The sequence below is a fragment of the Sinohyriopsis cumingii genome, chromosome 8 (genome assembly GCF_028554795.1).
Source record: "Sinohyriopsis cumingii isolate HCF-2022 chromosome 8, ASM2855479v2, whole genome shotgun sequence".
Lineage (NCBI taxonomy): Eukaryota > Metazoa > Mollusca > Bivalvia > Unionida > Unionidae > Sinohyriopsis > Sinohyriopsis cumingii.
In genome coordinates, this window is record NC_142968.1 from 3566735 (window position 1) to 3579210 (window position 12476).

The following is a 12476-nucleotide window of genomic DNA, read 5'->3' on the forward strand; positions in this document are numbered from 1 at the left end:
TTTAGGTTTGCGATGAGGGAGTTCATCTTTAGCACAGACGACAGGATTCCAAGAAGCCGTATACGAACTGTGGTTCAAAAGGTAATAAAGTTCCCAGGTATCCATTGTTTTGTGTTTTTTTCTTCTTCTTCACAGGTAATAATAAGTCGTCAATTCGATCCTGACTTTTTGCTTGAAAATGTCTGACGAATAAACGGTTATTCGTTCTGTTTCCTCACTCTGATTCAGGAGAGCTTCGATACGATGGATCTCTTGAGTGGTTAATGGTGGACAAGAATATTCACGCAAGTCTTTATACCACTTGTGCAACACGTCTTTGTCCGAGATGAGACTCCAAGCTTCGTCCAGATACTCGTCCAATTTTTCTTCTTGACTTAACATTATGCATTTATCGTGTTGAATTTGACTGGGATGATCGTTTTGACATCCATAACAATTTTTCTTGATCAATTCTGTTATTTTGTCGACCAAGTGTTTGGCAAAACAGGAGACTAAATGGGCTTCTTGTTCTGGCCATCTTGACTTCATCATGATTACTTCTTCTTTTTCCAGGGTCTCCTCACATTCCATGTCCAAAGTTTCTCCACTAGGTAATGAGGGATAACAGTCTTCCATGGCTTCTAGTAATCTAGAATGACTTCTCTCAAACTGTTGATTTCTATGGTATTATCGAATTCTGCATACAGGATGACGTTCACTGTCTCTTTCAGTGGTTCTGCAAACTGAAGTTCCACACGAATCTGGCCTGATTTTATAGGGTGGAAATGTCCCTCGTCGCTGCCTTGGCCAGGAGTGAAATCGAAAGCCCACAAAGCATAACCTCCTGCGTAATCCTCGTACGTAATGCCGTGACTGGTGTTGGTTCCTAACTGGCCGGTGGCTTCGTACAGGGACAAGTACGACCTTAAATAATTCATCTTCGTGTCACTAAAGTCAGGTTCGAAAGGTCGGGTACACAAGGTTTTGCCATCGCGACTGACTTCGATTTTCTTCACGTTAAAGTGTTGAAAGTTGAAAGGATTTTTTTTGAAGGCTCCATTGAAGGCTTCATTCGAGACCATACCAAGGATCAAACGTTTGGGTAGCTGTCCTTGGAACAGATGATCTTCGATCATGGAATGATGTCCAACGGGAATGGTGAACGTTTTCACTTCCACGCGTCGTATGGGATACTTGGCGGTCGTTCTGCTCAACGTTTGACTGATGTCGTTACCTACTTTGGGTAACACTTCCACGCGTCGTACGTAGAGTTTGGCCTCTAAAATTTGGCTTTTGGGATTGCTAGCAGTACTATCAGCCAACAAATGGAAAGCGGTACTGCTACGATTCAGTCTCAAGCGAACATTCACCCCGTTCAGCAAATATTTCTCTTGCAACCACATGTCCAAATGTAAACGATCCATCAGTTCTAAACTCTTTCCACCTAGGATTTTCTTTTGTCTTTCCCCGAAGCCGTTATTGTCTTTATCTGGGTTGTCAAACTCCTTCGCTTCGTCAGGTTCCCACAGCACACAAGCATTGAGATGGGTATCCTTGGCATCTATTCCGTACGTCAAAAGATTTTCCAGGTAGGCACGGTAAGGGTAAGTATCTATGCTGCTGCTGACTAGTTTGTTATTCAAGTACAAATCCACTGAGCTGAACAAGGAATGCATGAAATTGTTGACGGGAGCTATATTCTCAGTGTCATCTACTGCACCACCATCCTTATCTAGAACTTGGACTTTCAAGTACAAGTAACTGCTGTTCAGATCGATGTAATCTTCGGGCTGTCCTTTGATTTCAAACTCGATGGGAGCTGAGGCTGTCAATGAGGAGACGGGATGAAATTCCACCCATTGGGATTCTTGCATCGTCATCATGGTGGGGGGCATGGCAAACAGATCCAGTTCCGTCTTGGAACAAGCGCAAGACTCTCGGTGCATCATTTTTTGTTCTGTTCTTTCTCAATAATCGAAAACGTCTAAGTCTCGAACGGTTCTTCTTTTCTTAGCCTTTCTCGCTTGAAGTCTGGTGAAAGGGTGTTTTCTTCTTCGTCTCTTTCTGCCTTGTCCTTGCTGAATGCCTGACTCGGTAGCGTGCAGGGCATTTATAGGTGTGTCTCGTCGGCCTAAAATGTCTTTGCCCGTTTGCAGCAAGACATTTTTGCCAGCCCTCATGAAGGCTTCTTTAGGGTTTTGTTTGTCGATGATGACATTTTGGAGAAATTCTTTGCCTTGCGTCAGTGCCGCATCTTTCAAGGCGTGCAATCCGCGTGTCACCATCGGTTTCAACACCGGGGCCACCGAACGAAAGGCCGATTTTAACATGTCTCCTAAACCGTGTCCTCGTTGTCGAGCAACCCCTTGGTACACTGGATACATGACTTACTTACGAGTCGTGAGAGAACCGTTTTCGAAAATGGAGTTTCACCGTGACTTTTCCTTTGGTGAATGGAATATTTTGTCCCAAATCTCCTTTTATAGCAATGTTGACCGTGTCCAAATACGACTTGCTGACAGGCAAATAATGAGGATGTACAAATTCCCGGTGGACGTGGTAAGTGTTTCCACCTTCCTGGTCACTGGTCGTGTTACTATCCACTTTGAAAGGAATGACACGCAGTAATGGCACGGAGGTGTGTCCCACCACGTTATACTCCACCACATCGGAGTACACGAACATCAAATTCAGTCCTTGGTTCAGTTCTACCGGGGAACGAAAATACTTGTAAAATTCCGTATTGCTGTTGATCTTCGGATTAAAATTTGGAGTCATTTTTGTGTCTCCACCTAAAATATCAAACAAGTCACGATTAAAACTGATCGACAACGTTTGGGTGTCCTGAAATTTCATTAGGAAGCGACGAGCCACTTTATGGTACTACAGGGTGACACTTTTTCTGATTCTGTTCAGGGCTTTGCCAAAGACTAACTCGAACCTGTCCGCAATGGTGTCCACCAAATGTTGGCCACTAAAATAAAACCCTGCCGGAATTTTCAAGGTGTAGATTTTGAAGGTTGGATTGATGGTGGATGTTCTTGTGATCCCTGAAAACCCGCTGATTTCATTCATGCTGTCTTGTAATTGTTGGTTCAGGATTTCGACCTCAAAAGTGTTTTGCTTTTCGGTGATGTTTTGGATTTGTGTAGGGTGAATCATTTCTACTAAAGCCACTTCCCAATGGGCTTCGTGATCCAAGGGGATGCCCTGAGGTAATTTGGCCGTGTAACAGCACAACGTGTTGTGGGGAAACACCTCCATGGAACTGTCACTGGGTAAGGTTAAGTAAAATTGGTTTTCGTGACTCATAATTCCAGAGTTCTGTGGCTGTCCGAGGGGATATTACTGGACGTCAGAGTCGTGTCTCCGCCCAAAATGGGGTTCTGGTTGTGATTGAAGTGGTGACTGGCACTGGCACTGGACACGAGGTTCCCGGGGTTCCCGTTCGAGGTGAATTTCAGGGAGGGATTAGGAAGCAGGTAACCGATGCAACTGCTCAATAAAATGGTCCACAATTGTTTGTCTCCTTGTTGCAAACTCAAATTGGCAATGGCTGCCCCGATGACACAATACACCACGAAGATTTGACAGAAAAAGACGATTTGCGTTTTAGGCACACGTTCTCCACACCACACCCACAAGGGTTGTTTTTGTAAATCTTGCACAGAAGAACTGGGTGAAGAGGGAGTGGTCGACGTAGCTGCGTCTGATGTGTGAAAGGGCATGATGGTCACTTCTTCTTTTTATAGTCGATGACTTGCGAAGCGTCAATCCAAGAATCGAAACTGGGGGGATATCCTTTCCAACGTACTTTGACTTCTTTGACACGTCGTTTGCCCACTTTACGGGTTCTGCGTTCGAGAATGCTTTCGATGTCGTACACGTCGTCTTCTTTTTTGGTGACACGTTGTAATTCGGGTAAATAAAACGTTCCTTTGAGCACTTCTCCGTTCATGTCTTCCAATTTATAGACGGCAGGATGACGGCCATGCACTCGTCCAGTGACGCGAAACAATTCGGTCGTCCAGTTAGGTAAGTAACCTTTGTCGAAAGTGCGTTTGGTTTTGCCAATGCGCACCCAATCTCCTACGGTCAACTCTCCACTTTTCTTGGGGACAGCCCTCGTCGGGGACGTACCGAACAGGCGCTCAAACACCAGCACTTCGTTGTCTGGAGTCACGTCCTGCGGGGCACGTCCGATGCTTCGATGGTAAGATTGGTTGTACGCTTGCACCAGGTGCGGTAAGATGTCGATGTACTTCAGAGTGTGGTGATGCGTAAAATATTTCCACATGCGTTCTTTCAAAGTGCGTTGAAAACGTTCCACGATGCTGGCTTTGGTTTCGGGATTCTCGGTGGTAAAAAAATGAATGTCACGTTTCTTTAATTCTTTTTGGAAAGCTTGGTTCAGAAATTCGGTGCCTTTGTCCGTTTGCCATCGAAGAGGGTGACGACCGCTTTATTTCAACACCCGTTGCAGGGCTCGCACTAACTCGCTGCTCGATTTGGAAGTCAAGGGCACGACCCAGGCAAATTTGGAAAAGACGTCGATGACACAAAACAAATATTTGTAGCCACGATTGTAGCTGGTCAAATGAGAGACATCGGCTAAATCGGCTTGCCATTGATGATCGATGCCTTCCACTCGGGTGCGACTTCTGGCAAACTTGCGTCGAATGGGTTTGTGTAAAGTGTAGGTAGCTTGTTCTTGTAACCATCGTTGCACTTGAGGTAAACGGAGACTTTTCAGTCGCGTTTTGGCAGCACGATACAATTTTTGAACTCCTGCGTAACCTGCAGGATGCGAGGGATCGTAGTAAATGCTGGCTAAGACTTTTTCCATTTTTTGTGTTGGTTGGTGTGTTAATAAGGCACCCACTCTTGGAGGATGCTACTCTTTTTCTCTTGGGGTATTTTCTTGGATTGCAATGCTTTGCGTGTGCGACCGGCAATAGGTGTCGAAGAGGAGGAGGAGAATGTCTGAGCGGGGGATATCGGTTCTTGTTTCACTTCTGTCTTCACTTCTGTCTTCACTTTCTTTTTCTCTTGTGATGAAGAAGGGGTGGCCATCATCTTTTTAATCCATCTAATTCTGGAGGTAGGTGGTGTTGTTAACTTGCGTACTTTTTCTGGTGGAGTTTGAAACCCTTCTTCTTCTTCTTCTTTTCCTTTTTCTGTCTTGGTCACTGGTACTGGTACTGGTACTGGTGATGGTGCTGGACTTTTCATCAAGGTCTTAAAATCTTTCAGAGTGGGTAGAGCTGTTTCGTCTAAAGCTTTCTGGTGAAAGAGTTGCAGTCGTTGCAAGAGTTGACCGTACTTTTGCGATTTTTCTGTTTCGGACAAATCTTGGCGATCCATCAAGGACTGCAATTTGTGTTGTAACTGGGACATCTCGCTCAAATGGGGATTGGGAGGTAAATGCGGGGTGCGTTGTTCTTGCCACCGATGGTATTCCATCCATCGTTTGTAAGGCACTAAAGCTAGTTTTCGTCCTTCCATGGGGTTGTCAGGGGTCGATTCTGAGATCTTGGGACTTTCGAAGGCCTTTTTATCTTGCTCCCATCAGTCCTCCCAACATGGTTCCCAAGATTCCTTTCAGTATGGGGCCTAACAAGAGAGGCAAAATACCTCCACGTTGGACCAACATCTTCTTTTTTTGACGAATGGGAATTTTCTTTTGAACCATTTGGCGAAGAACGTGACGATGTTTGCCTAAGCATTGTTTCTGGTGTTTGGACAAAGGGATCGTGCCTTTCAAAACGTTCAAACAACATTCGCACACGGTATCGATGACCTCTTTGGAGGCCGTTTGAATGAGTTTTTTTCGTAGGGGTGGAGAAGCTTTGGACAGGACAGATAACAGGTCCCCATGTTTGGCTAAACGTGGTGGCAGTCCTTTCCTTTTCTTTCCTTGGGGTTTTCTGGAGGGTGACATCTTTGAGTCTTTAGAAGCACCAAAAGAACACTGATACCCTACTTGGTCACAGGCCTTTTTTATACTGGAACGCGTCGCCACTGATTGTCTTTACGGCGTATCAGTTTGAGGACAGGCATGACACGTCGTGCAGGGGTACGTAACTGACTAAATCGAGTCAGTTCTTGCTTGGACAAATCCAGTAAACTTTGTAACATGCCCGATCTTTCATGGACTTTGATTTTGGGAGAAGGTACTTTGTGAGCAGCAGCCACTGCCACTAAATGGGAGGGTCCTGCCACTGGGGAATTTCTTTTGGGGGTCATCAACGGAGAAGTTCTTGGTGTGATTAACGTCTCCAAGTACTCTTCAGTTCCTGGTGACATCAACGGAGAAGTGGATAAACGTGAGGCTGTCGGAGACACAGTCACCGCTGTGTCAGGTCGTGGTTTGCGAGTGTAAGGCTGCGTCCTGGCCGCAGTGCCTCTCTTGCGACTAGTTTTCTTCTGTGGACTTTTCTTTTTCTGGGGACTTTTTCTCTGTTTCTATTTCTGGGGGCTTCTTTTCTTTTTCCGGGGTGGTGTCTGGTAAGAGGAGGGTCCTGCCACTGCAGAAGTTCTTCTCTTTGGGGACCTGGTCTTTTTCTTCTTGGGGCTTCGTTGGACTTTTGTCTTGGGGATAACTTTGGGGGCATTAGGATCCCATCTTAAGAGTGAGCGAATGATGACCCCTCCTAGAGTACCGCTCCCTCCAGGTTTCAAAATGATTTGTTTTTTGGTTTGAGTGTCGATGCGGGGATCGGCCAGTTGGACCAAAGCGACTTTGTTTCGATCGAAAAAGCGTTTGGTTTGATGAGGAATCTGAATGATTCCTTGGAGTAATTGACGTGCCGTCACCGTGAACCATCGTAAGACTTCTTTGAGACTAGCTTCTAAGACACGAGCTCGTGTTTGTGGATCTTTTTCTCGACTGATGCCATACAAGGCACGAATCAATTTGACGGGAAGATGCGACTGAAGGGACGTCATGTTCACACTGTGTGAGACAGACGAAAAAGGGTCTGAGGTTTTTATAGATTTTTTATGGGGAGTGAAATGAAGTCGAGGACGGAGACGTGTACAGGACAGGCCCTCCGTCTTGGCACCAGTGGTGAAACAAGTGGGTACGAAATCGCAAATCCTCGGGAGTGGTAGGTTTCAAATCGACGAGTAAATAGGCGTGTGGCGTTTGAGTGGCATCGTCGTACGCCTGAGTCAGCCAAGGCGATCCTAACTGTTTGGCTAAGACTTGCACTTGCGATTTATCTCGAGGGCTTTTAAACAAGACCACGTAATGTGCATTGAGACTGATGGTGCGATGGGCTTTACTTTGTTGAAACAAATTTTGGGTGATGTAAATGACACTGGCATTACGGTGATGCCCTTTGCGCGTGAACCACAATTTAATTTCTTCTTCGTCTTCTCCTAACATGTCGTCGAAAATGACCAAATGGGTTTGACGGGAGTCAGAGACGATGCCGTCGTCTTCTTTAGGAATGCCTTCCACAAACACGATGGAATCGCCTTGACTTTCTCGCAAGAATCTGTACGCCGATTGCCACTCTTTGTAACACCACACGATCCGTTGAGGGGGTCGATCGATCAAATGACGACATGTTCGATCAAACGTTTGACGAATTCGGTTTTGCCTGAACCGCTAGGTCCAGCAATGAGCATGTTAAAGGGATGGCGAAGATACAAAGCCTCCCAACTGACACGATCTAAGTGTTCGTCGATGACTTTGACAGTAGAGGAAGAGGGAGTAGAGACAGCAGAGGTAGTCATGGTGTGAGAAATGTCACTTGTGACACGAAAAACAAACAAGACAAGAGTTTATATACTTTTTCAGAACACGTTTATTGAATGTTTTTTTCAAACATGAATACGAAAGACAAAAATGCATAAAAGCCAAAGGCTTAAGTACAAGGATAAAAGGCACATGATAACTATGAACGTGGAATAAACACAAGTGTCTTTACAACAACATGTTTTGGGTAATGTTCTAACCAGTTCTATAGTAGGGGGTAAGGTCACACAAGTGTCCTCCCGAAAGGGTCTTTCAGGCCTGTCCACGACAGTCCTGTCCTGGGTGACGGGTTCTTCTGGCACCGTCACTAACACGGGTTGAAAAGTAACTTTTTTCCTTGAACAACTCTCGTGCATATTGGGTCACTTCTTGGGTCCAAGCCTCAAAACCCCATTCTTTCCAGGCACGGACATCTGTCCAATGGGGATGTAAGTCACAAGCTACACACACATCGTCATACACGTCTTGGGTAGCTAAAAGTTGACGAATCTTTTTTTCCTGTTGAGGTCGAGAAGTATCCAGATGAAACCACAAGGCTTTGAGCAAAAGGAGTTTTTCGTGACCATTTAAGGCCATGGAGGTGGTAAGTACTGATCGTAAAGAGTCCACAAGGAATCGGCTGGTAAACGAAATCCCAGAAAACAAGTCACTAAGACACACACCACTTGTCGTCCCAAATTGAATGGATACAGTTCTTGTAATAATTGATGGTAATGATCCACAGTTTGAATATGGTCATTGAGTTCCTTCCACGGAATCTGTTGGATGACATGTGACATAAACCGTGGCATGGCAGCCTGTTTTTATATTCTCTTTTTTTCGGATGCAATACACGTACTTTCTAGCCAGAGATCTTCGTTCTCCAGTAGCGAATCTAAATCTTGCATACTGTAGCCGAAACGTCAGAGTTCGTTTAGGTGTTTCCTCTTCCTCTAAGTAGATTCCACGTAACAAATGTTTGTAATCCTTTAACTTGTCTTCCTCAATGCGTTGCACTAGGTGAATCTCGAAGTAACCATAATCATGAACATGTCGATCATTAGCGACCTCAAAGTTTTGAACAAGGTCTGACCATTGAAAGAATTTCTGACGAATCAGTTCTCTTATACCATTCAGGTACCAGTGGTTAAAGATCTGGTGACGTATCGGATGCAATTGTTCTTTACGTTTCACTTGTATTTTGACCAGCTCTCGGTAAATCCTTTCTCTCAATTCCACAGGCAAAGCACGAATGTTCTCTTGTAAAGTACTCATGAATAGGTCAGTCTGTACAATTCACAAAAGTAATCCACATAGTGAGTAATTTCTGACCACTGCCATTCAGGGTAACGTCCAAGAATGTCACTGAACTCTTTTGATGTAAACGGTCTAAAGCGATATAATAGGATGAATGCACCCTTGACCCAAAGAAATCTAACACACTGGTTGACTTTTTTCACTTTCCTCTTATGAATTTCTCGACACAAAAGTTCTACAGTGACCCATTGAGATTTCACTCTGGCAAACCCCTGCCAAACTTCCTTGTAAATCTTCTCTTGCAGTTCTTTAGGTAATGATTCAATATCGTTTTTGAAATGAAGTTTAAATACTGGTCTCGGTGATGTCCAACATTTGACTCCTAGCCAATCTGGTTTCTTCTTCGTCAACGACATGGTAAGTTACTTCAATGTCTCGGTCCCACTAAGGGTAAGTAATGACAATTCGGTGACCATCGAGCATGTTCTACGTAGGCCGAATCTTGCGGTTCCCAGTGATGAAGTGACACACCGCAACTGAAGCACTTGACTTCATCTCCTTCGCCCAAGTAGAAAAATCCGGCTCTGGCTAATTCTTCGGGGGTCGGTCCTCCCAGATACTTTGGCCATTTTCCTTTGAACGATTGAAGACGATTTTCAAAGTCGCAGTATTCCGACAAACGCACAGGGAATGAATATTCGTCTTTCACAGGTTCGTTTCGATGAGGGTTGAGTGACATGGGTAGGAGTTTGCTCAGGGCTGGATGACATCCGTAGGGGAGTAGACGTGAAGGTGAACATTCCCCTTTAAAACGAAACCCAGTAAAATGTCCAAGAGGACGAGCGGCATCACTTTCGCATCCCTCAGGTTTGACACGCACAGCATCCCTTTCCATGATAGGGGTAGGGATACTAAAGTTCCCATGATGCTTTACGGCATCGCTCAGGTCACAACGTACAGCATCGTACCCATCGCAAGGCTCACAATCGCACTCGTCTGCAAACTCCGTTACGCAATTACAATGGTAACCACATGGACAATCGCAGTTTCCTTCCGGACATTTTCCGTCGCAATGCCTGGGTCTTATCCATCCAATATTAGTCACACTAGAGGAAGATACAACTTTTTTACAATCCCCAAACTGGAACGATGTCTCTTTCAAAGTATTCATCTTGTTCGCTCGATCTTGGTAGTCACAATGAACTATCGATCTTGACCATAGCCCCCTTTTTATACTAGTCGCAATGCAGTCTCCAGCTTGTACATCTTTCCTTTTTTACGTTTTTTATGTCTTGTTTCGGAAGGTACCGTCTCTAAGGTATCGTCAACATTGTACCGTAGTGTGATGGGTGGAAAGGCCAAAGAAAGGTAAGGGCAGTGCGTAGACCATCGAGTATCTTCCAGAATAGCTGAATCTTTATAGATACATAGATCCATTCGTAACTTCAGTCCGCAAGCGAAACACTGTACCTCGTATCCCAATCCTGACTCAGGTCCCAAGTAGACAAATCCTGTTCTAGCTAAAACATGCGAAGAAGGTAATCCTTCCCTATTCGTAGGCCATTTCTGAAACGTGTCCAATCGACGGGCACAATCACAATAGTCAGGTAAGAAGACTGGAAAATGGTAGGGTTTGAACTTGGAGTTCTCATCGGGTTTCTTACTCGATTCTTGCTGTGGCGAAGTCATCTTTCTGGTGGGTGACTATCCTCTTACAACCAATGTTTTATACCAACGTGTCCATACGGTAAGGTGAAATGATTGGGAAGTCGCACTCGCTTCTGGTACACGATTTGATAAACGTTTTCCAAAGGTCGACTGACGATGTGGTGAGTGGGTAAACGTACAATCTTGTTCGGTTGGTAAGTGGTCACTTTAAAGTTTCCATCCTCTCCCGATTGCAAGGCTTCTTTCAATACCCCAAAGTTGACCACTCGACTGGTACGATGATTCAGAGTCAGTCCTTTCACTTTGCACGTCGTGTGCACTTCTCCTTGTTTGTCCCGGTATTCGTAGCCGTAATTTTTGGGACCGCCACTGACGAAACTTAGAATCTTGTCGTCGGGATGCTCGTCTGTCCAGGCTCCTAAACGGTCTCCTTCGATGTCAGGGTGATGTTGAATCGGGTGATGGATGTAAATGCAACTGTCCGTGTCAAAGTACAGGACGCGTTCTTCTAACAGTTCTAAAGCTTCGTACAATTTTAAGCGAGCATGAGCTGTCACGTAAGCCGCAATGATGACATTTCCAAAAGGGTCGTCTTGTACAAAGTCCAGATCTTCTTCGTAATTGACCAAGATCAAATCCTCTCGAACGACGTCCACGTGTTTCATGTATTTGGTTTTGTCGTGAATCATCTGGAAGTAGCGGGAAGGTTCTGTCAAATATTCCGTCTTGGGTAAACACGGTCGTTGTGCCATTTTACCCCACAAGCAAATTAACATCACTTTGGCAAACGATCGCCTGCCTTCGTTTTTCTCGATGTGGTCTAAAGTGATGCCTTCTTGTTCGTAGTATTTCTCTTTGAATTTTATTTGGTCTTCGGGAGTGTGACACCAGGAAGGATAGCCGCTGGCTTCTTGCTTCAGTTTCAAAAAGGCATCCACGTAGTCTGCGAAAATGCCTTTCTGAGTAGGGTCACCCTTGTGGTATTGTTGTGTCTTGGGAAAGTGGCAAATTTCGTACACTTCTAACAGTTGGTATCCCATGTCCAGAGCTTTGAACAATTCTACGCTGACCCAGGTTCCCGTCAAGGCACGTTCTTCCTCGCTGTGCTGACAAGGTTGGTCTTGGTTGCACGTTTCGGCACAAGTACGGCACAAGGGAAACATCAGTTTGCCTTGACAATGGTGAGGTAAGACGGGATGGTATAGGTTCGTCGGAGGCAAAACTTTGCGCTTGATCAAGCCTTCGTATTGTCGAATGTTTTTCAGGTCGATGTGTTCCGTCAGCAATTGCGGGTGCCCTACGGGAAAGCGACAATATTTGCACACGTAAGGATACAGCGAACACACGTCCAAGTATTTGATTTCTTCTCCTTTCTCTTCGTCGGCTTGGTACAGCAAACAGGTGGCATTGGTCCTTCCTCCGTACAAACTATCCCTCGGGTTCAGCGGGTCCATGAACTGGTAACTTTCCACGAGGCGTTTAAACTCGGGATCGGTTTTCATACGGTGATCGTACTCGTGTTCCCACATTTCCACCACTTGGTATCCTTGCTGTTCCAACTTTAGGCGCCGCTGACAAGTGTCCTGGTACAAGTCTTCCATGGTCCGTTGTAAAAACTGATTTTTAGTGTCACGGTCAGGGTAACAGACGGGACATCCGTGAAATAAGCAACCGTTAAACTCGTACACGATCTTGGGGTTTTCTAAGTCTAACCGAATACGTTCCGATGGTCTTTTCACCCCCTCCGTTGCGGGCATGCTGAATCCATTTGTCTTCCTTGTCGCACAAGTAATGTAACCAACGTAGGGCTTTGACCGAGTATTGACGC

The 12476-nt window shown here is 45.2% G+C and overlaps 1 protein-coding gene across 3 annotated transcripts in view; it reads right to left on the bottom strand.

The window, feature by feature from the left end:
* LOC149792869 (beta-1,4-galactosyltransferase 4-like) overlaps window positions 1–12476 on the bottom strand; it is an 88622-nt gene that overhangs the window by 23802 nt on the left and 52344 nt on the right. The window lies entirely within an intron of this gene.